A 23360-nucleotide genomic window follows, 5' to 3' on the forward strand; every position below is an offset into this window, starting at 1 on the left:
ATGGTTAGAGTCACTAGTTTGATCTGCACAGCAAATGATTGCCACAATTTACCAAGTGCCCACCCACCACACGCAGGCATTGTCCCGCGTGTTTTATGACATTATCTTAATTCCCTTTCCTGCAATGAAGGGAACCTGAGGTTTAGAGAGAAGCTAATACATTGTTTCATATCATTACATGCTGCTAAGTCGCTTCAGTCGTATCCGACTCTGTGCGACCCCATAGACAGCAGCCCACCAGGCTCCCCGTCCCTGGAATTCTCCAGGCAAGAACACTGGAGTGGGTTGCCATTTCCTTCTCCAATGCATGAATGTGAAAAGTGAAAGTGAAGTCGCTCAGTCGTGTCCGACTCCTAGCGACACCATGGACTGTAACCTACCAGGCCCCTCCGTCCATGGGATTTTCCAGGCAAGAGTACTGGAGTAGGTTGCCATTGCCTTCTCCCATATCATTACATAGTAAGTCGTAGATCCAGGATTCAAACTCCAAGTCTGTTTCTTACTCTTTGCAGATTATTCACCAAATGCAGCCCTCTTGACAGTTGGTAGAAAAATCAAGTGTTAGAACTTGCAGCAATAACAGAGAAGCCTTCCCCAGGCTGTCTCTCCCGTGGCCAAATTGGCTTCTAGGTGAGGAAGAGTTAGCCCAGGGGAGACTTCCTGGGCAGCCCCACTGTAATCACTAACTCAGAGTAGGGGAGAACGTCCTGTGCACATACGCAATATAGTTTTGTTTAGGAACCCAAGGACAGCTTAGAGGATCTGTATAGAAAAGAAGACTGGGTGTTGGTCTTTTCTTAGCAAACACTACTATAGCTGTGCTACTAAATTAACAGTAATATGGTCACTGCGTCCTGATCAGCAGCGTGGTTTTTAATGCATGTATTGCCCAACGTTGCCCACTGAATCTCTGCAGATTGTTTAACTGAAGGCTGCTGTCATTGATAGAAGTTGTTGGCACATTATCTCTCCCTGGGTAAAGTGTAATAGGTAGAATTTACTGAGCATCATGTGCTTTAAATGGATGCAATAATTTACTACTGCAAACTTCCAGATAAATAATATTATCCCCCATTTTACAGATGAGAAAACTGGCTTTAGAGAAGATGCCTAAGGTGTCAAAAGCTGGGGTTGAAACCTACATAATCAAAGTTGGGAGCTTATTCTTTTACTGTCTTTGATTCCCAAGGATAACTGCTGTTTTGTTCATCTTTTTCACTTACATGGATCTCTGGGGACAGCAGACATTAATTAATAAGCGATTACATTATACAGGGTTCTGGGTTCAAGTTTTCTTTCACTCTCAGTCACTTCTGTGCTAGAATACTCTTTTGTTCTAGAATGCTAGTTATGGCACATGATACATTACATAGAATCTAATTCCAACTGTTGCACCAATAATATTCTGAAATTTCCACATTTGAAATCATTGTAGCCTTTCTTTCTTTGTCCAGTAGTGGAACATTATAGTCTAGAGCTTGTGCTCTGGAGTCATAGAGGCCTGAGTTTGACTCCTGGCTCTCTACTTTTCTATAAAATGGGTAGAATAATTGTACTAACCTCTTAGAATGGTTATAAGAATTAAGTGAAACTGTAATATGCACAGAACTTCACATGGAACTCAGAATCAATAAACCCTCAGTTAATGTTGGTATCGTTAGTATTATCACTTTCTTTGGTCTCCTTTATTTGCCAGGAGAGAATGCATATTAGAAAAAAGATTAAACTATAAATGGCTTATCCCTTTCAACGTTATCTATCTGAAATGTTGTCATTCCTGTTCTTTTTAAAATTCTCTGTACAATAATGACTACATTTCCAGTCTTTGAAAGAGGGCAGGCACTTCCCTGGCCATCCAGTGGTTAAGATTTCACCTTCCAATGCAGGGAGTGCTGGTTCGATCCCCAGTGAGGGAACTAAGATCCCATATGCCCTGGGGCCAAGAAATCAAAATATAAGACAGAAGCTATATTGTAACAAATTCAGTGAAGACTTTTTTTTTTTTTTTAAACTTTACAATATTGTATTAGTTTTGCCAAATATCAAAATGAATCCGCCACAGGTATACCTGTGTTCCCCATCCTGAACCCTCCTCCCTCCTCTCTCCCCGTACCCTCCCTCTGGGTCGTCCCAGTGCACCAGCCCCAAGCATCCAGTATCGTGCATCGAACCTGGACTGGCGACTCGTTTCATACATGATATTATACATGTTTCAATGCCATTCTCCCAAATCTCCCCACCCTCTCCCTCTCCCACAGAGTCCATAAGACTGATCTATACATCAGTGTCTCTTTTGCTGTCTCGTACACAGGGTTATTGTTACCATCTTTCTAAATTCCATATATATGCGTTAGTATACTCTATTGGTGTTTTTCCTTCTGGCTTACTTCACTCTGTATAATAGGTTCCAGTTTCATCCACCTCATTAGAACTGATTCAAATGTATTCTTTTTAATGGCTGAGTAATACTCCATTGTGTATATGTACCACAGCTTTCTTATCCATTCATCTGCTGATGGGCATCTAGGTTGCTTCCATGTCCTGGCTATTATAAACAGTGCTGCGATGAACATTGGGATACACGTGTCTCTTTCCCTTCTGGTTTCCTCAGTGTGTATGCCCAGCAGTGGGATTGCTGGATCATAAGGCAGTTCTATTTCCAGTTTTTTAAGGAATCTCCACACTGTTCTCCATAGTGGCTGTACTAGTTTGCATTCCCACCAACAGTGTAAGAGCGTTCCCTTTTCTCCACACCCTCTCCAGCATTTATTATTTGTAGACTTTTGGATAGCAGCCATTCTGACTGGTGTGAAATGGTACCTCATAGTGGTTTTGATTTGCATTTCTCTGATAATGAGTGATGTTGAGCACCTTTTCATGTGTTTGTTAGCCATCTGTATGTCTTCTTTGGAGAAATGTCTATTTAGTTCTTTGGCCCATTTTTTGATTGGGTCATTTATTTTTCTGGAGTTGAGCTGTAGGAGTTGCTTGTATATTTTTGAGATTAGTTGTTTGTCTGTTGCTTCATTTGCTATTATTTTCTCCCATTCTGAAGGCTGCCTCAGTGAAGACTTTTAAAAATGGCCCACATTAAAAAAAAAAATCTTGAAAGAGAAGGGCAGGCGATGACAAGGGATGAACATATAATTTATAACTGGCCCTTTTCCAGTAAGAAAAAATTCTGTTGTTGGGAGATAAGGTTTGTAGTCTGGGAAGGTGATGGATAAAGGAATTACTACGTTGATTACTCCCAGACAAGGATACTCCAGAGCAGCAACTTCAAGACAAGAGGGGATGCCTAGACATAAGGCAGCTCCATGGAGAATCCCATAGGTGCCAAGGTGTGTTTGTGGAAACAACCGCCTTTGGGGCTCTTGTTGGAAAGGATTTTCCTAGCTCTTTGTTCCCTTGAAAATTGAGTGCCATCATGTAGGGGGGTGGCCATCTGCAGCCTTTGTGGCTCATACTATCTGATCTTGAAAATCTAAGAAAGTCCTTTATGAATAAGCTTAAATGATGCGTCACAATTTTGGTTTTCCCTCTGGGGAATGCTCTGGTGACAGAGGTTAACCAAAACTGTTCTCTGAGCATCATGATGAAGTCCCAGAAAAAAGCAGGTTCTCGTCAGTCCTGGGCTGGGTAGAACATTAGTAAGAAAACAAATATGCTTCATAAGAAAAACCTGCCTAGCTCAAAATCTGATTAAAGGTAGGGGAGAGGAAAAGGGTTGTGTAAAAGTAAATGGGAAGGGGGCCCAGAATGTAAAATTCTTTGGACGGTTTGAATAATTAAGCACATTATACACTTTCATATTCATAGGGGAAAGACAGGAAAGAATACACCCAAACAGAATGTGTTTAACAGTGGTGGTCTCTTTTTTTTTAATTTATTGAAGTAAAGTTGATTTACAATGTGTTCATTTTTACTGTACAGCAAAATGATTCGGTTATACATATCCATTCTCTTTCATATTCTTTTCCATTATGGTTTTCCACAGCTTATGGAATATAGTTCCCTGTGCTGTACAGTAGCACCTAGCTGTTTGCCCATTCCCTGTGTAACAGTCTGCATCTGCTAAGCCCAAACTCCCAGTGCATCCCTCCTCATTCGCCCTCCCCTCCACAACCCCGAGTTTGTTCTCTGTGCCCTGTATGTCTGAGTCTGCTGCTGCTGCTGCTGCTGCTGCTAAGTCACTTCAGTCGTGTCCGACTCTGTGCGACCCATAGACGGCAGCCCACCAGGCTCCCCCGTCCCTGGGATTCTCCAGGCAAGAACACTGGAGTGGGTTGCCATTTCCTTCTCCAATGCATGAAAGTGAAAAGTGAAAGTGAGATCGCTCAGTCGTGTCCAACTCTTAGCGACCCCATGGACTTCAGCCCACCAGGCTCCTATGTCCATGGGGTTTTCCAGGCAAGAGGACTGGAGTGGGGTGCCAATGTCTGAGTCTAACAGTGGTCATATCTTGGTAGTGGGATTACATGTGCTTTTGATTTATTTTTGACTCTTTTTAGATTTCCAAATTTTGAATAATGAAATATTAAAAACACAGAGAATCAAAAATTATGATAATTGGGGGAAATGCTATTTTTAAGTCATATGTCAATACGGAATGACAAGCACAGAGCAGAACAGTGCCAATTATATGCTACCATTCATGTAATAAAGGGAGCAAAATATATATATTATTTATATGTGTATAAAATATGCCAAGAAAATTAAACCAGAAATCAGTTGCACAGGATTGACCATGGGAAATGGAAGTGCCCTGTGGGAGATTTTTAACTATAAATGCTTTGATACTCTACTTCTTTAATTGAGTGCCTATATAAAAAGTTTTTAAAATGCAGTATATTTTCCCCATTGTAACGTCAAGAGGTCCTGAAAATTGTACAAAGCATATCATTATAAATGAACTACACATATATTTCAAGCACACTCTGTATGATCTACAGGAGGTAGAATGTCTGCAAGACACCAGGATATGTTGCCCCACGTCGTGTGGTGTTATTTGTCTGAAGGCCCACATGTCAAATGCAGATCCTCATTGAGAACCAAAAGAAAAAAAAAAACTAGCCTTAATATGAGTCATCAAGTTTCCATTTTTGCCTTGACTTCCAAGAAGCCTAGAGCTATGTTTTGCCTTCAACCAGATTTTCTGGTTGAGGGGGACAGTCAGACTCTTACCGAGACACACCCCATTTATTACTCCACTCTCATCTTTTAAATCTTGTTCTAATAGCTTTCCATTTGGTTAGAGCTATGCCTTCCGCTAGATGCAGTTTCAAAACTTCTTTGAAGGGCAATGGATACGTATTGGCTATCTATTGCTAGGTAACATGCATATGTGCCGCTGCAATTGTGTCCGACTCTTTGCGACCCTATGGACTGTAGCCCACCAGGCTCCTCGGCCCATTCTCCAGGCAACAATACTGGAGTGAGTTTCGTGCCCTCTTCCAGGAGATCCTCCCAACACAGGGATCAAAGCCACATGTCCTGTGTCTCCTTAACTGCAGGCTAATTCTTTATCCACTGAGCCACCTGGGAAGCCTCTATGTCACTCTAAGATGTAGAAGCGTAAAACAATAATATACATTCATTTATCTCACAGAACATGTTTCATGAATCAGAAATTCAGAAGCTTGCAATCTTTCAAGAGATTGCTGCTGAGACATTAGCCAGAGCTGTGGTCATCTGAGGGCTCAACTGGCGCTGGAGACCCTAATTCTGGGAAGGTCAGCAAGCTGGTGGTGACTGTTGGTGGGAGGCCTTCAATCCTCCCAACACGGGCCTCTGCACGTGCTGCCTGAGTGTCCTTGGGGCAGGGTGGCCCACGGAGCAGACAACCCAAGAGAGAACAAGGGGGAAGCCACATCCTCTTATGACCTTGCTCCGGAAGTCACATACCTTCACTTCTGCCACAGCCTCTTCAGAAATGAGTCACTAGTCCAGCCAGTCTTCAGGAGGAGGGCTATTTGGCTTCACCTTTTGAAAAGAGGAGTGTCAAAGAATTTGTGGTCATATTTAAAAACCACCACAGGGTGTAATAAAAAATCCAAATAAATCAATTAATATCAAATTAGTTAAATGAGATGGTAAGGACCGAAGAAGTAAAGGAAGGTCACTTTTAGGAGGACACACCCATTGAGCACCTGCTCTATCCTGAGCTCTGTCCTTCACAAACGAGATCATGTTTAATTTTTACAGATGAGGAAAGCGAGACTCAAGGAGGTTGTACAACTTGTCCACGATCACGTAGCTAGTAAGTGTCAGAGGAACCTGTCAAGCACACATCAGTCTGAGGTCATAGCTGAGCCATCACCCTTCCCAACAGGAAATGGAAAGCATTCTCAACTATTTGCCACCTTGATTTCCCTAAGCCATGGCAACTGGGCCACCAGAGAGAAATGTCGTAAATACTCCAAGTTGAATGAATTCTAATAGAGCTGTTTAATTGATCTCTAAGTCCTCTGGAGTCAAATGTGTTAATTCTCCTTCAGGAGCACCTCCCCTGCCTTCTGCCATTGCCGGTATGTGCCCAGGCAGGGCAGAGCCCTGCCTCTCCTCACCCCTGACTTTGAAAGTCAGCCAGCTTCTCTTCCCATTGCAGCTGGCTGTAACACGGAGGCCAGTGGGGTCAATGGAGTAGGGTGACACAGCACCGTGGTGTGTGAGGACAAGGCCCTCCTTCTGATGGGGACTGAACCAAGCCCAGTAGGGTGGAGATCAAACAGGCCATCTGCCCTGGTGCTACGCTAGACTGTGGGGTGCTGATAAGGCCAGGGCATCACCCACCCAGTTCAGCATCCTCTTCCACATATAGACTTCTCTTGACGCTGCCCTCCCAGACGTTGATTGTCACATGGGTACTTCTCTCTGCAGGTACCTGGCAGCCTCTTTGCTGCTGTGAGGTGGGACCTGATCCAGGGCAAGACCAGCTCCTGCTTGGAGGGCAGTGGAGAAACACTGAACCCTTATCTCTCCTCCTCCCACTTTTTTTTTTAATGTGGACCATTTTTAAAGTCTTTACTGAATTTGTCACAATATTGCTTCTGCTTTATATTTTGGTTTTCTGGCCACATGTGGTATCTTAGCTCCCCAACCAGGGATCGAATCTACACCCCCCCTGCGTTGGAGGTGTGGAGTCTTAACCACTGAACTGCCAGGGGATTTCTTCTACCCCTACTTTCCTTTCCAGCATTGCCCACTCCATTCCTCTTAGGAAATAATCTTCTCTAATATTTATTCTGGCTGCCCTGAGTCCTAGTTGCAGCATGTGAGATCTGGTTCCCTGACCAAGGACGGAACCCAGGCCCCCTGCATCTTGAGCACAGCGCCTTAACCACTGGACTACCAGGGAAGTCCCACAAACTCTCTTCTGATAGATCCTCTGTCAATAGTCGTTTCTGCTGAGAACTCACCTGGGGAATCCCCGAACTTCTGCTCCACTGATATCTCGGTTCTTAAGTCACATTTCCTCATACAGAGAATTCTCCTTGGGTTTGGAAGCCAAGGAACCAGTGCTGTGGTTAGAGGCAGAGCTGGAGTAAGAAGTAGGTCAGTTGGGCTGTTAACCGAGGCTCTAGTCCACAAGGGCACTGAAAACCATCCTTGTAGATAAAAAGGATGAAGAATGTCAACTTCTTAGGAGGTATCTTTCAACCGTTTATGACTGAAAGAATACTATGATGAAATACTCCGAGGCAGGGGAAGGCTTTGAGACCTCTCACATCAGTTAATTGCCAAAGGTGAAGATCTGGTGAACAGCAGGGCTTTCTCTCGGGGATGTGGTCTGTGCATTTGAAGCCCATTGCTGCTCCCACCCCACCCCGCTTGGTCCTCCACCCTTCTGTGTTCAGCCTCCTCTCCAAGAAAAGGAGCAACAAACACTGAGAGGTTATCAGCAGAGAACCACCACCAAGCTGTCAGCACATAGGCAGGGACGCAGGGCTTGTCTGCCCTGGTTGGAGCAGTGTGTGCAAGGGGGCAGCCAGGGCCTCTGGGGTGGATCAGAGCTGTCCTCACTGGAATAGAGGGAGATCCGGGAGGAAGTGAACCCACACACTAGCTGTTGGCTGTCCACCTTGGTCACAATTAGGTTGAATTTTCCCTTTCTTTATAGCTAAGGCAGATCCCTCACTTGGAAACCCCCAATGAGGGGGCTGACATCTGACATTGATGAAAGAAGCAGGGTGAGCCCACAACGGTGCCAGGAGGGCAGCTTCAAGTTAGGGCCAGACCATGTTACAAGCAGGTGAACAGAACTTCTGCCACGTTGTCCTGAGAGCCCAAGTGAAAATGTTACTTGTTCAGTCATGTCTGCCTCTTTGCGACCCCATGAACTGAAGCCCATCAGCTCCAGAATACTGGAGCGGGAAGCCATTCCCTTCTTCAGGGGATCTTCCTGACCCAGGAATCGAACCTGGGTCTCCTGCACTGCAGGCAGATTCTTTACCATCTGAGCTACTAGGGAAGCCAAGAGTGTATGGTTGGGCCCTGGGAGAGGTTGGTCCAATCTAAAAAGCACAGGAATGATAAACTCTGCTAGTATGCCTAGTGCCCCTGACCTGTCCAAGACAGTGCTCTGGGCACTTTAAAAGGATGGTTGCGTCCCTGAGGATGCCTCTGGGGACAAGCTTCACTATTACTCACCCTGTTCTGAGTGAGGAACCTCAGGCCCATAGAGGTTACACTACCTGCCCAAGACAGAAGTCAGTGAGTGGGAGTAGGGATTCAAAGGCTGGTGTCTCTGACTCTCGAGCACCCCCCAAGCCACCACGTCTCTCCTGAGAAAAGTCACCTCTTGGGTGCTTGGGACCCCCAACTCTTGCCTCTTTGAAGCCTCTGCTCTGCTCTGCCCTCCTCCAAGCACGCGGGCCGGGCCCTCTAACCCTGGGAAGTGCCCGTGACCCTTGCTGTGAGACTGGCTTTTCCAGGACATATCTGGGGCCTGAAACTGGGCCAAGTGTATTCCTGGAGAAGGCAGGGCCCAGCCTGGCGAGGAGGTGCTGGGTCTTGGCTGTGGGCTCCACTCCAGGGGTGGAGGGCAGAGGCTGAGCCGCTGAGAAGGAAGCAAACACGTAAACTCTGGTGTCGGAGTCTCTGCTGAGGATCAGCTGAGTGAACTTTACAGATTTCTTCTCTGAGCTCAATTTTCCCAGCTGTAAAGTGAAAACGAGCTTACGTGCCTTGTGGGGTTGATATTAGGGATGAAACGGCGGGAGCCCAGCGCCCGCCCTGGAGCTGACCACACCAGGATCCAGGTGTCCCCGAAGTACATGTGAGACCCCCCTGGACCCCCCACCCCTCCGCTGCACCTCTCTCCTCTTCCTGTCTCCTTCCTCTTTCTCCTCCTCTATCCTCTGTCTCCCTCTTCCTTCTTTGTGGCTGGAGGCCTCTGTGTGGCCCAAGAGATGTGCCTGAGTGACTGGTAACACCAGAAGGGGTCACTGGACACACCTGTTGATGTCCTAGAACCTTCCAACGGGAAGGGGTTAACTGAGCCAGGCCTGAGTCAACCAGGGATCACGTGACCTGTGACAGCCACACCCCGTGCCCCTGAGCCACCCACCCACCCGCCCCTCACTCACAGGCACCTGCTGGCCACCATCCCTCCTCACCCCAACCTCCACCCCAGGAGTTCCAGCTATGGTCCAGGGGAAAACATTGACTGCAAAGAGACAATGGCCATGGTCACTTTTAGCTGGAGAGGAGACTGACTTCCTCCCCGCCCCATAGTCCCCCAACCCAAAGGAAAAGAGAGGCAAGGGAGGGGCTGCCGGGTCGCCACGCTTGGCTGGCTGGCTTTCTGTGTACAGGGTATTGAGGCTACCTAATTGACAGATAGTAAACACGGATAAAGACCCAGGGGGCAGAGAAGAAGCGGGTGATTGGGGTGAGGCAGACAAGGCACTAGGGGTGGGGTTTGAGGGTCTTGGGAGAAGACCAGATGGCTCCCTGCCGTGTCCCCATCTGGGCCTCTGGGACAAAGGCTGATGCCCACGTGAAGAGGGCCATGGGGGTAGGGTCTGGGGAAAAGTAGGAAGCAAGGGGCTCCCCCTAGTGTGTGAGGCTCGGCCGCTCGGGACGCCCCTCTAGGTGCCCCTCCCTCATCCCCAGCTCAGGCGGGGGCATCTCATGTCGCGCCTACACTGGTCCTCCGCGGCAGGCCTGGGACAGCGCCACGCTCTGTGAGTGTGCACATTTTCTGCAGGGTGGGGGTGGGGGTCTCTGCACCCCTCTGTCAGGAAGAGGCCCCAGGCTATCTGGGAGAGCCTGGCCATAGCCGCCAGCCCCGTGACCACCCAAGCATGGCCCCAAGCCCAGGGGATCTCAGTCTGACTCCGGGATGGCATTCTGGAAGGAGGAGGTAAGGTGTTCTCCTCCGGGCCAGGTAGCATTCTGGAAGGAGGAGGTAAGGTGTTCTCCTCCGGGCCCAGGTGGCATTCTGGAAGGAGGAGGTAAGGTGTTCTCCTCCGGGCCCAGGTGGCATTCTGGAAGGAGGAGGTAAGGTGTTCTCCTCCGGCCCAGGTAGCATTCTGGAAGGAGGAGGTAAGGTGTTCTCCTCCGGGCCCAGGTGGCATTCTGGAAGGAGGAGGTAAGGTGTTGTCCTCCGGGCCCAGGTAGCATTCTGGAAGGAGGAGGTAAGATGTTCTCCTCCGGGCCCAGGTAGCATTCTGGAAGGAGGAGGTAAGGTGTTGTCCTCCGGGCCCAGGTAGCATTCTGGAAGGAGGAGGTAAGGTGTTCTCCTCCGGCCCAGGTAGCATTCTGGAAGGAGGAGGTAAGGTGTTGTCCTCCGGCCCAGGTAGCATTCTGGAAGGAGGAGGTAAGGTGTTGTCCTCTGGCCCAGGTAGCGTTCTGGAAGGAGGAGGTAAGGTGTTCTCCTCCGGCCCAGGTAGCATTCTGGAAGGAGGAGGTAAGGTGTTCTCCTCCGGCCCAGGTGGCATTCTAGAAGGAGGAGGTAAGGTGTTCTCCTCCGGCCCAGGTGGCATTCTGGAAGGAGGAGGTAAGGTGTTCTCCTCCGGCCCAGGTGGCATTCTGGAAGGAGGAGGTAAGGTGTTCTCCTCCGGGCCCAGGTAGCATTCTGGAAGGAGGAGGTAAGGTGTTCTCCTCCGGGCCCAGGTAGCATTCTGGAAGGAGGAGGTAAGGTGTTCTCTTCCGGGCCCAGGTAGCATTCTGGAAGGAGGAGGTAAGGTGTTCTCCTCCGGGCCCAGGTAGCATTCTGGAAGGAGGAGGTAAGGTGTTCTCCTCCGGGCCCAGGTGGCATTCTGGAAGGAGGAGGTAAGGTGTTCTCCTCCGGGCCCAGGTGGCATTCTGGAAGGAGGAGGTAAGGTGTTCTCCTCCGGGCCAGGTAGCATTCTGGAAGGAGGAGGTAAGGTGTTGTCCTCCGGGCCCAGGTAGCATTCTGGAAGGAGGAGGTAAGGTGTTCTCCTCCGGCCCAGGTAGCATTCTGGAAGAAGGAGGTAAGGTGTTGTCCTCCGGCCCAGGTAGCATTCTGGAAGGAGGAGGTAAGGTGTTGTCCTCTGGCCCAGGTAGCGTTCTGGAAGGAGGAGGTAAGGTGTTCTCCTCCGGGCCCAGGTAGCATTCTGGAAGGAGGAGGTAAGGTGTTCTCCTCCGGCCCAGGTGGCATTCTGGAAGGAGGAGGTAAGGTGTTCTCCTCCGGCCCAGGTGGCATTCTAGAAGGAGGAGGTAAGGTGTTCTCCTCTGGCCCAGGTGGCATTCTAGAAGGAGGAGGTAAGGTGTTCTCCTCCGGCCCAGGTGGCATTCTGGAAGGAGGAGGTAAGGTGTTCTCCTCCGGCCCAGGTAGCATTCTGGAAGGAGGAGGTAAGGTGTTCTCCTCCGGGCCCAGGTAGCATTCTGGAAGGAGGAGGTAAGGTGTTCTCCTCCGGCCCAGGTATCACCCCTGCTCCACCCTTGGGGGACCTGGATCGTGGTCTATGCTGCACACACTTCTTTCCTTTCCAAGGTTTCATGTAGTAGGCAGCCCCTGGGGGAAGAGAGGGGATCAGAACCACCTCAACTCCTTTGGAGCGAAATCTCTTATTTCCCACTTTGTCTTGCTCCTTGGAGAGGCCTTCCAGCCCTCAGCCTGCCCCACCTGAACTCTGAGTTGCCCATCAAGCCCTCGCTGAGCAGCACTGTCCTCCCCCCGCTCTCCCCACCCATCCAGTGCAGCCCAGGTTTTGCTGTATAGCTAAGCGTCACCCAGAGAGACACCAAGATAAAGAAAGCAGGCAGACCTGGGTTCAGGTTATAGCCCTGTGCTAGGACTTTAAGCAAGTGACTTACTGTCTTCCAGCCTGTTTCCTAATCTGTCACTGGGAAACCGGGTACCTCCTTGAAGACTTGTGAGGGTTTAGCAGGCGAGATCTACGTGTAGAATGTTCTGCCATAACAGAGGCCACATGCCTATCCTATCCACTGGTGTGCTGTGCTTAGTCGTTCAGTCGTGTCCAACTCTTTGCAACCCCATGGACTGCAGCCCGCCAGGCTCCTCTGTCCATTGGGATTCTTCAGACAAGAATACTAGAGTGGGTTACCATTCCCTCCTCAGGGGATCTTCCTAACCCAGAACTTGAACCCAGGTCTCCCATATAGCAGGTGGATTCTTTACCTACTGAACCATCAGAGAATTTCTTCCCCTTTAGGCCACTCTTTCGATTCCCACTGTTGTGGCTCTAGCCTACGCTCTTCTATTTTCACCTACATTTCTTTACATAGCCCCTCACTGGTCTCTCTGCTCCAACCTCACACTGCTGGACAGGGAGCTCCTTCAAATGCAAATAGTGGTCCTGTCACAACCTGCCCAGAATCAATGACTTACAGGAAGGATAAAATCCAGCTTTCTTTGCACTCAAGGAGCCCACTGTGGAACCGGCCAGCTTTATTTCCTCTCTCCAGCCACTCACCAGTCTCCAGCCACTTGCTCTCACACACGTATCACTGCACCTACTCCTTTTTTTTTTTTTTTTTAATTTTTTTTATTTTATTTTTTAACTTTACAATATTGTATTGGTTTTGCCATATATGAATATGAACATGTACACCTATTCTTTCCTCATTGTGGTGTGTCCTTCCCCACCTCACCTGAGAGCCAGCTCCTCCTCCTCCTGGGGAGAAGGGGTCTCTCCCGACTCACTATCTGCCAGGTACTGTGCTGAGCATTTGATTTTCATTATCTCATATTCAGTTCAGTTGAGTCACTCAGTTGTGTTCAACATATTGCAACCCCATGGACTGCAGCACACCAGGCTTCCCTGTCCATCACCAACTCCCGGAGTTTACTCAAACTCATGTCCATTGAGTCAGTGATGCCATCTAACCATCTCATCCTCTGTCATCCCCTTCTCCTCCCGCCTTCAATCTTTCCCAGCACCAGGGTCTTTTCAAATGAGTCAGTTCTTTGCATCAGGTGGCCAAAGGATTGGAATTTCAGCTTCAGCCTCAGTCCTGCCAATGAATATTCAGGACTGATCTCCTTTAGGATGGACTGGTTGGATCTCCTTGCAGTCCAAGGGACTCTCAAGAGGCTTCTCCAACACCACAGTTCAAAAGCATCAATTCTTTGGCACTCAGCTTTCTTTATAGGCCAACTCTCACATCCACACATGACTACTAGAAAAACCATAGCTTTGACTAGATGGACCTTTGTTGGCAAAGTAATGTCTCTGCTTTTTAATATGTCTAGGTTGGTCATAGCTTTTCTTCCAAGGAGCAAATGTCTTTTAATTTCATGGCTGCAGTCACCATCTGCAGTGATTTTGAAGCCCTAGATATACTCTCACTGTTTCCACTATTTCCCCATTTATTTGCCATGAAGTGATGGGACCAGATGCCATGATCTTAGTTTTCTGAATGTTGAGCTTTAAGCCAACTTTTTCACCCTCCTCTTTCACTTTCATCAAGAGGCTCTTTAGTTCTTCATTTCTGCCATAAGGATGGTGTCATCTGCATATCTGAGGTTATTGATATTTCTCCTGGCAATCTTGATTCCAGCTTGTGCTTCATCCAGCCCGGCATTTCACATGATGTACTCTGCATAGAAGTTAAATAAGCAGGGTGACAATATACAGCCTTGATGTACTCCTTTCCCAATTTGGAACCAGTCTGTTGTTCCATGTCCAGTTATAACTTATGCTTCTTGACTTGCATACAGACTTCTCAGGAGGCAGGTCAGGTGGTCTGGTATTCCCATCACTTTCAAAATTTCCCACAGTTTATTGTGATCCACACAGTCAAAGGCTTTGGCATAGTCAATAAAGCAGAAGTAGATGTTTTTCTGGAACTCTCTTGCTTTTTTGATGATCCAATGGACTTGGCAATTTGATCTCTGGCTTCTCTGCCTTTTATAAATCCAGCTTGAACATCTGGAAGTTCGTAGTTCATGTACTTTTGAAGCCTGGCTTGGAGAATTTTGAGAATTACTTTGTTAGCATGAGAGATGAGTGCAATTGTGCAGTAGTTTGAACATATTTGGCATTGTCTTTCTTTGGGATTGAAATGGAAACTGACCTTTTCCAGTCCTGTAGCCAATGACTTGTCCAAATTTGCTGGCATATTGAGTACAGCACTTTTCCAGAATCATCTTTTAGGATTTGAAATAGCTCAACTGGAATTCCATCACTTCCACTAGCTTTATTCATAGTAATACTTCCTAAGACCCACTTGACTTCACATTCCAGGATGTCTGGCTCTAGGTAAGTGATCACACCATTGTGATTATCTGGGTCATGAAGATTTTTTTTGTATAGTTCTTCTGTGTATTCTTGCCACCTCTTCTTAATATCTTCTACTTCTGTTAGTTCCATACCATTTCTGTCCTTTATTGTGCCCATCTTTGCATGAAATATTCCCTTGGTATCTCTAACTTTCTTGAAGAGATCTCTAGTCTTCCCCATTCTATTGTTTTCCTCTATTTGCATTGATCACTGAGGAAGGCTTTCTTATCTCTCCTTGCTATTCTTTGGAACTCTACGTTCAAACGTGTATATCTTTCCTTTTCTCCTTTGCCTTTCGCTTCTCTTCTTTTCTCAGCTATTTGTAAGGCCTCCTCAGACAACGATTTTACCTTTTTGCATTTCTTTTTTTGGGGGATAGTCTTGATCACTGCCTCCTGTAAAATGTCACAGACCTCCGTCCATAGGTCTTCAGGCACTCTGTCTATCAGATCTAATCCCTTGAATCTATTTGTCACTTCCACTATATAATCATTAGGGATTTGATTTAGGTCATACCTGAATGGTCTAGTGGTTTTCCTTACTTTCTTCAAATTAAGTCTGAATTTGACAATAAGGAGTTCATGATCTGAGCCACAGTCAGCTCCCAGTCTTGTTTTTGCTGACTGTATAAAGCTTCTCTTTGCAAAGAATATAATGTCTGATTTCGGTGTTGACCGTCTGGTGATGTCCATGTGTAGAGTCTTCTCTTGTGTTGTTGGAAGAGGGTGCTTGCTATGACCAGTGCATTCTCCTGGCAAAACTCTGTTAGCTTTTGCCCTGCTTCATTCTGTACTCCAAGGCCAAATTTGCCTGTTACCCCAGGTGTTTCTTGACTTCCTACTTTTGCATTCCAGTCCCCTATAATGAAAAGGACATCTTTTTTGGATGTTAGTTATAGAAGGTCTTGTAGGTCTTCGTAGAACCATTCAACTTCAGCTTCTTCAGCATTACTGGTTGGAGCATAGACTTGGATTACTGTGATATTGAATGGTTTGCCTTGGAAATGACAAAAGATCATTCTGTTATTTGTGAGATAGCATCCAAGTACTGCATTTTGGACTCTTTCGTTGACTATGAGGGCTACTCCATTTCTTCTAAGGGATTCTTGCCTACAGCAGTAGATATAATGCTCGTTTGAGTTAAATTCACCCATTCTGGTCCATGTGAGTTCACTGATTACTAAAATTTCAATGTTCACTCTTGCCATCTCCTGTTTGACCACTTCCAATTTACCTTGATTCATGGACCTAACATTCCAGGTTCCTATACAATATTGTTCTTTACAGTATCAGAATTTACTTCCATTACCACTCACATCCACAACTGGGTGTTGTTTTTGCCTCATTCTTTCTGGAGTTATTTCTCCATTGTTCTCCAGAAGCATATTGGGCACCTGTTGTCCTGGGGAGTTCTTTCAGTGTCACATCAATGATAGACCCAAGATGGCAGAAGAAGGACACGCACTCATCTTCTCCTGCGAGAACTCCAAAATTATAACTCACTGCTGAACAACTGTCCACAGGAGAATGTTGGATCCCACCAAAAGAGATCTGCCACATCCAAAGGCAAAGGAGAAGCCCCAGCAAGATGGCAGGAGGGGCAAAATTGCGTTTAGAATTAAACCTCATGCCCACCAGAGATGCTTGGAGGACTCAAACAAAACCTTGTGCTCACCAGGAGACCCCACAGAGTCTGAGCCAGACCTGCCTTTGCATATTTGAGTATCTCCTGCAGAGGTATGGAACAGCAGTGGCCTGCTGCAGGGGCAGGGCCTCTGAGTGCAGCAGACCTGGGTATGGCATAAGCCTTCTTAGAGGAGGTCGCCATTAACCCCACCATAGAGCTGCCAGAGCTTACACAGAACTGGGGAAACAGATTCTTGGAGGGCACAAACAAAACTTTGTGTGCACCAGGACCCAGGGGAAAGAAGCAGTGACCCCACAAGAGACTGACCCAGACTTGCCCGTGAGTGTCCAGGAGTCTCCAGCGGAGGCATGGGTCAGGAGTGGCCTGCTGCAGGGTCAGGAGCACTGAGTGCAGCAGTGCAACATGGGACCTTTTGCAGGAGGTTGCCGTTATCTTCATTACCTCCACCAGAGTTATCATCCCTGCTTAACAGGTGGTAGAACTAAAGTCTCAAGTGGTTAATCCTGTCCCAAATCCATGCTCTTTGATACAATGGTCTTGCAGCTTCAACGCTTCCTCCTCCACAAAGCCTTCCCCAACTCTAAGCATGGAGGCTGGGTCTGGCTTAGTGTTTTGAGGACAGAGTGGGTAGATGAGTTTCAAAGAAACAAAAGGTTTGTTCAGGAAAAAAGCACATGATCAGCCCAGCAAACATGGATTCAGCAGTTCCTATATTCAAGGGTCAAGTCTTATCCCATAAACCAGCAATTCCACTCCTCAGTTGGTCTCCCAAATAATTGAAAAATATGTCTCCATAAAAACTTGTACACAAATGTTCATGGCAGCATTATTCATAATAGCCAAAAAGTATAACAAATCAAATGTCCATCAACTGATGAATACATAAGCAAAATGTGGTATTACCCATACAGTGGGTTATGATTCAGCGACTGAAAGACAGTGCCGATACACTATACAACGTGGATGAAACTTGGAAACACTATGCTAAATGAAGGACGCCACATATTGTGTGAATCCATTTGTAGGAAATGGCAAGAACAGTCAAATCCATGAAGAAAGAATGTAAATTAGAAGTTCCAGGGTCTATCGGTACAGTGACTGCTAATGGCTATGGAGTTTCTTTTGGGAGTGATGAGAATGTTCAAAATTAGACAGTGGTAATGGTTTCAGAATTCTGTAAGTATTCTAAAACCATTGAATCGTTCATCTTAAAAGGATGAATTTTATGGTATGTGGATTATATCTCAATTAAGCTATTAAAAAAAAAAACTAGATACAACTTAAATGCCCAGCCATAGAAGACTGGTTGAGAAAATTGTGGTACAACTCTCAGATAGAACACTCTGCCATGATTGCCAATAATATAAAATGTTGATAGGAAAATGTCTTAAGATTATTGAACAGGCATAAAAGGAGTTACAGAACTCAAAATAGAATATATGATTCCACTCTAAGGAAATGTGTAATGTGTGTGTGTTGCCTTGCGGGTGTGGTGGTGAGGGGGTGGGGGGAGGCAGCAATCTGCATAAGAAAATGGAAAGATCACTGATACATTACAAGGCTCTGTAGATAAATCTTATCTTTTTTTTTATTTTGGAGGGAAGGCTCTCTGGATTTTCTAGTATTTTCACACAATAAACATATGTTAATTCTGTAATTTCTAAAAAGAGTGACTAAGAGCTTACCCATGCCCTTTCACCAGCTCATAGTCCAACAAGGAAGACAGATATGAGCATTGCAAAGGGAGCTAAGAGACCGGGAGCGGGTGGAGTTGAGACTCATCTCCTGGAAAGTTTGGACTTTGAAATTATGACTGGAAGAAGCATTTGGGGGTAAATCAGGTAACTGGGCCAATGGTCTCTGGTTTTCCAGGGGATGAAAGGAGAGGAGTAAAGGGCGTTTCTCATCAACTCTGCCAAAGACCCGGTGTCCTGTGGCCCAGTCCTCCCCTAAGCTCCTTGGAAAACATAATTCCAGCCAGCCTTCCAAATCCCCACAACACTCATGGGACCATGGGGACGTTTGTTAAAACTAGTGGCCAAGGTTCATCTAGGTTGGCCCTGGCAGCCTTTCAGTTAGGTCTGGACCAGAGTTCCCAGGAGCAGCCACACTCATGGGTGGGAGGGAGGTTTGCACTTTCCCAACAAAATGGAAGAACAGAGGCAGGGCCTCTACACTCACTACCCTGCTGTTTCTCACCTTCCGTCTTCTCTCAGTCTTTCTTTTTTTACATGCTGTTTCCTCTTAAGCTGGGGGAGTGCCCAGTAGGCTGAGAACAGAAGTCAGAGGCTGTGAAATAAAACAACTTTCAAGATCAACAGGAAGCAGGGAGATAAATCACAAGGAGAATGACTTGGGGAGGGTGTATGTTGGGTTTGGTCTCATTTGTAGTGGTCATGGTGGTAACGGTGGTGGGGAATTGAGGCCAGAAGCAGGAAGCCGGGTGTCCCAGCCTCAGCTTTTGATGGTTTCCGGGTCTCCTTGAGTCTGTGAAGAAGGGACTCATCTCTGTGATGAGCCAGATCTTTCAAGTTGCCTTTGTCTTTGAGAGGTGTTAATATGTTCTTGTGAAACTGCTGCTCCTTGGAGGGGTCCCTCAGAGCATGTGCAAAGCAGAGCATGTTAGCCAGGATCTGGGTATTGCCCTAGAACTGAAGCATTATGAATGAGCCCCCAATGCATACACTCACATGGGATGATCACTCACAACATTGGGGAGATAGTTTTATTCAGGGTCTCCAAGGGACCCGAAATAAAACACTCAGGAGTAAGTTTAACAGAAGGAGTGCAAGATTTGTACATTGAAACTGCAGCACATTACTGAAAGAAATTAAAGAAGACCTAAATAAATGGAAAGACAGCTTATGCTCATGAATCAGAAGACTTAAAGTTGTTAGGACAGCAATATTCCTAGACTGATCTGCAGATGCAGTACATTCCTATCAGAATTCCATATGGTTTCTTTGCAGAAGTTGATAAACTGATCCTAAAATTCACATGGAAATGCAAGAGATTCAGAATTGCCAAAACAAGTTTCAAAGAAAAACAGAGACTTTCATGGTGGTCCAGTGGCTAAGACTCCATGCTCCCAATGCAGGAGGACTAGTTGCTTGCTGCAGCTAAGATCCAGTCCAGCCAAATAAATAAATTTTTTTTTTCTAAGAAAAACCAGCTTGGAGGACCCACATATCCCAGTTTCAAAACTTGCTACAAAACTACAGTGATGAAGACAATGTGGTATGAGCCTAAGAATAGGCATATAGATCAATGGAATAGAATTGAGAGTCCAAAAAGAAACCCTCACACTTATGGTCAATTCACTCAACAGTGGTGCCAAGACCATTCAGTGGTGAAAAGAAGTCTTTTCAACAAACGGTGCTGATACAGATAGAGACTCACATGCAAAAGAATGAACCTGTCCTCTAACCTTACATCATCTATGAAATTTGACTCAAAGATGGACAAAAGAGCTAAATGTAAGAGCTCAGACTACAAGAGCCTTCAAAAGAAAACATAGCAATAAATCTTTGTGACCTTGGATTTGGTAGTACTTTCTTATATATGGCACCAAAAGCACAGGCAACAAATGTAGATAAACTAGACATCATCAAAATTAAAACCTGTTTTCCTACAGAGGACCCTATCAAGACAGTGAAAAGATGACTTACAAATGGGAGAATACATTTTGCAAATTATATATCTTATCAATCAGGGACTTGTCTCTAAATATATGTAAAGAACTATCACAACTCGATAACAAAAGGTAAGTAAGCCATTTTTAAAATGAGCAAAGGATCTGAACAGAAGTTATCCAAAGAAGATAGACAAATGCCAATAAACACATTAAAAGATGCTCAACATCATTAACCATCAGGGAGACACAATCAAACCACAATGAGATACCACTTCATGCTGGTAGAATGACTATTATTTTTTTTTTTTTAAAAAAGCTGGTGAGTGTTGACAAGGTTATGGAGAAGTTCCTGTACTGGTGGTGGGAATATAACAGGTTGCAGCCACTTTGGATAACAGTATGGCAGTTCCTCAAAATAGTAAACATTGTTACCACATGATCCAACAATTCCACTTCTTGGTATAAACCCAAGAGAAACGAAAGCATATAAAATCTATGGAAACAGAAAGTAAATTAAAAGTTGCTGGGGCACTGGGGAGAGGGAGGGATGGAGAGCAACTATCTGCTTATAGATATGGAATTTCAAACCTTTTGGGGACGATGAAAACGTTTTAGAATTAGATAGGGGTGATGGCTACACCTTTTGAATTTACTAAAAACCGCTGAATTGACCCCTCAAAAGGAATGAATTTTATGTTCTGTGAATTATTTCTTAATTTTAATGGAAACATATATACATGGCTCACATTTTTAATAGACTTTATTTTTAGAGCAGTCTTAGGTTCACAGTAAAATTGAACAGAAGGTACAGAGAGTTCCCATGTACTCCATGTCCCCACATACCCACAGCCAGTCCCACTACAAATATCCCAATCAGAATGGTGCCTTTGTTAAAACTGATGAACTCACATAGATAACTCACTGTTGCTGCTATTTTTCAGTTGTTAAGTCACATTCGACTCTTTGTGACCCCCAAGGACTGCAGTACTCCAGGCTTCCCTGTCCTTCACTATGTCCCGGAGTTTGCTCAGACTCATGTCCACTGAGTCAGTGATGTCACACAACCATCGCATTCTTTGTTGCCCTCTTCTCCTCTCACCCTCAATCATTCCCGGCATCAGGGTCTTTTCCAGTGAATCAGCTCTTCACATCAGGTGGCCAAAGTATTGGAGCTTCAGCATCAGTCCTTCCAATGAGTTTTCAGGATTGATCTCCTTTAGGATTGACTGGTGTGATCTCCTTGCAGTCCAAGGGACTCTCAAGAGTCTTCTCCAGCACCACAGTTCAAAAGCATCAATTCTTTGCCCTCAGCCATCCTTATGATCCAACTCTCACATCCGTACATGTCTACTGGAAAAACCACAGCTTTGACTGTATGACCTTTGTCACCCCAAATCTATAGTTTACAGGTAGGTTTAATTCACTCTTGGTGTGGTACATTCTATCAGCTTTGACAAATGCATAATGACATGTATTCCCCATCATGGTATTATACAGAATGCTTTCACTGCCCTAAAAGTCCTCTGTGCTTCACCTAGTCATCCTTCCCACCCCCTCACCAGTGGCAACCACTGATTTTCCTACTGTCTCCATATTTCGCCTTTTCCAGAATGTCATATTTGAAATCATACAGTAACCTTTGCAAATTGTCTTCTTCCACTTAGTAATGTGCATTTAAAGATTCCCCAATGTCTTTTCATGGCTCAATAGTTCATTTCTTGTTAGCACTGAATAATATTCCATTGTCTGTATGTCCTGCTGTTTACATATCCATTTATCTACTAAAGGACATCTTAGTTGTTTCCAAGTTTTGGCAATTATGAATAAAGCTACTATAAATATCCTTATGAAGGTTTTTGTATTGACTGAAGCTTTCACCTCCTTTGAGTAAATACTAAGGAACATGATTGCTGGATCACATGGTGTGAGTATGTTTAGTTTTGTAAGAGACCACCAAACTGTCTTCTAAAGTGGCTGCACCATTTTGCATTCCCAACAGCAATGTCACCAGCATTTGGTGTTTCAGTTTCTATTTTCACCATTCTAGTAGACGTGTCATGGTATGTCTTCCACCAGACTTCCCTGGTGGCTCAGATGGTAAAGCGTCTGCCTACAATGTGGGAGACCTGGGTTCAGTCCCCGGGTTGGGAAGATCTCCTGGAGAAGGAAATGGCAACCCACTCAAGTATTCTTGCCTGGAAAATCCCATGGACGGAGGAGCCTGGTAGGCTACAGTCCATGGGGTTGCAAAGAGTTGGACATGACTGAACGACTTCACTTTCTTTCTTTCATGGTATGTCAATGTTGTCTTTTCACATTATATTTTTATTGAACAGTGTTGCTCTAGACATTGGGATTCAGCAGTGAGTGAAATCTACAACATCCCCAGGCACATGAAGATCCTATTTTTGTGGAAAGAGATAACAGAGACAAGCCACACAGCCTTTCCTAAAGAATAAGACCAAAAGACCTGATCCTAACCCGTCATTTCATAAATGAGACATGTGTTTAGAATGGAGGTAAGACAAGGGGGTAAGAACAGTTTATTGCTGCCCTGACACATCCCTGAGAAATTCAGCAAGAACACCTACCAGAGTCACAAAGAATAAGGAGCTGGTAGACCTTCATATCATGTGTTCTAATGCCTTGATTTTACAACAGAGGGGAAAGATTTGGGTTAGGCATGTGACTGATCTAAGATCATACACCTGGTTTAAGACAGGGCAGAACTATCCTCTACGTTTCCTGAGTCCAGTTTTAATACCTGAAATCAGTCAAGATGAAACAACAAATGAGAAAGGGAAACCCCAAGTCTCCGACTGGGATTGCCCTGCCAGAGCAGAGTCTCAAGGCAGCCCCCAGCACCACCTAAGGAAGCGAAAGTGCCTTGACTCAGCAGTTCCACTCCTAGGACTCAGCCTACATACACACGCACAGGTGTGCACAACTTAGGTATATGATTACTCACTGCAGTATTGTTTCTCAGAGAAAGCACTGGAAGTGATCCATGTTCATCAGTGGGAGGCTAGTTAAATACATTATGATGCATCTATGCAGGGCCATAATATAGAGAGAGTACAAAAGAGTCAGAAAACTCTTTGTGTTCTAAAAGGGAGCAATTTCCAAGATCCATAATTAAGTTAAAAGGTAAGGTGCAGACAGGGTACAGAATATGTTCATTTTACCCTGGAGACTAGAAAGGGATGGGGGCCTTGTCATTGCCTTCTCTCTACCCCTCAATAGGGGTTAAGAAACTCACATACCAATTATGAAGACAAAATAGCCACCCACTGTCCTGACTTTTGGGCTTCCCTGGTGGCTGATTGGTGAAGAATCTTCCTGCCAGTGCGGGAGACCTGGGTTTC

The sequence above is a fragment of the Bos grunniens genome, chromosome 26 (genome assembly GCF_055505025.1).
Source record: "Bos grunniens cultivar Pamir isolate PY7600 chromosome 26, Bosgru_T2T1.0, whole genome shotgun sequence".
Classification (NCBI taxonomy): domain Eukaryota; kingdom Metazoa; phylum Chordata; class Mammalia; order Artiodactyla; family Bovidae; genus Bos; species Bos grunniens.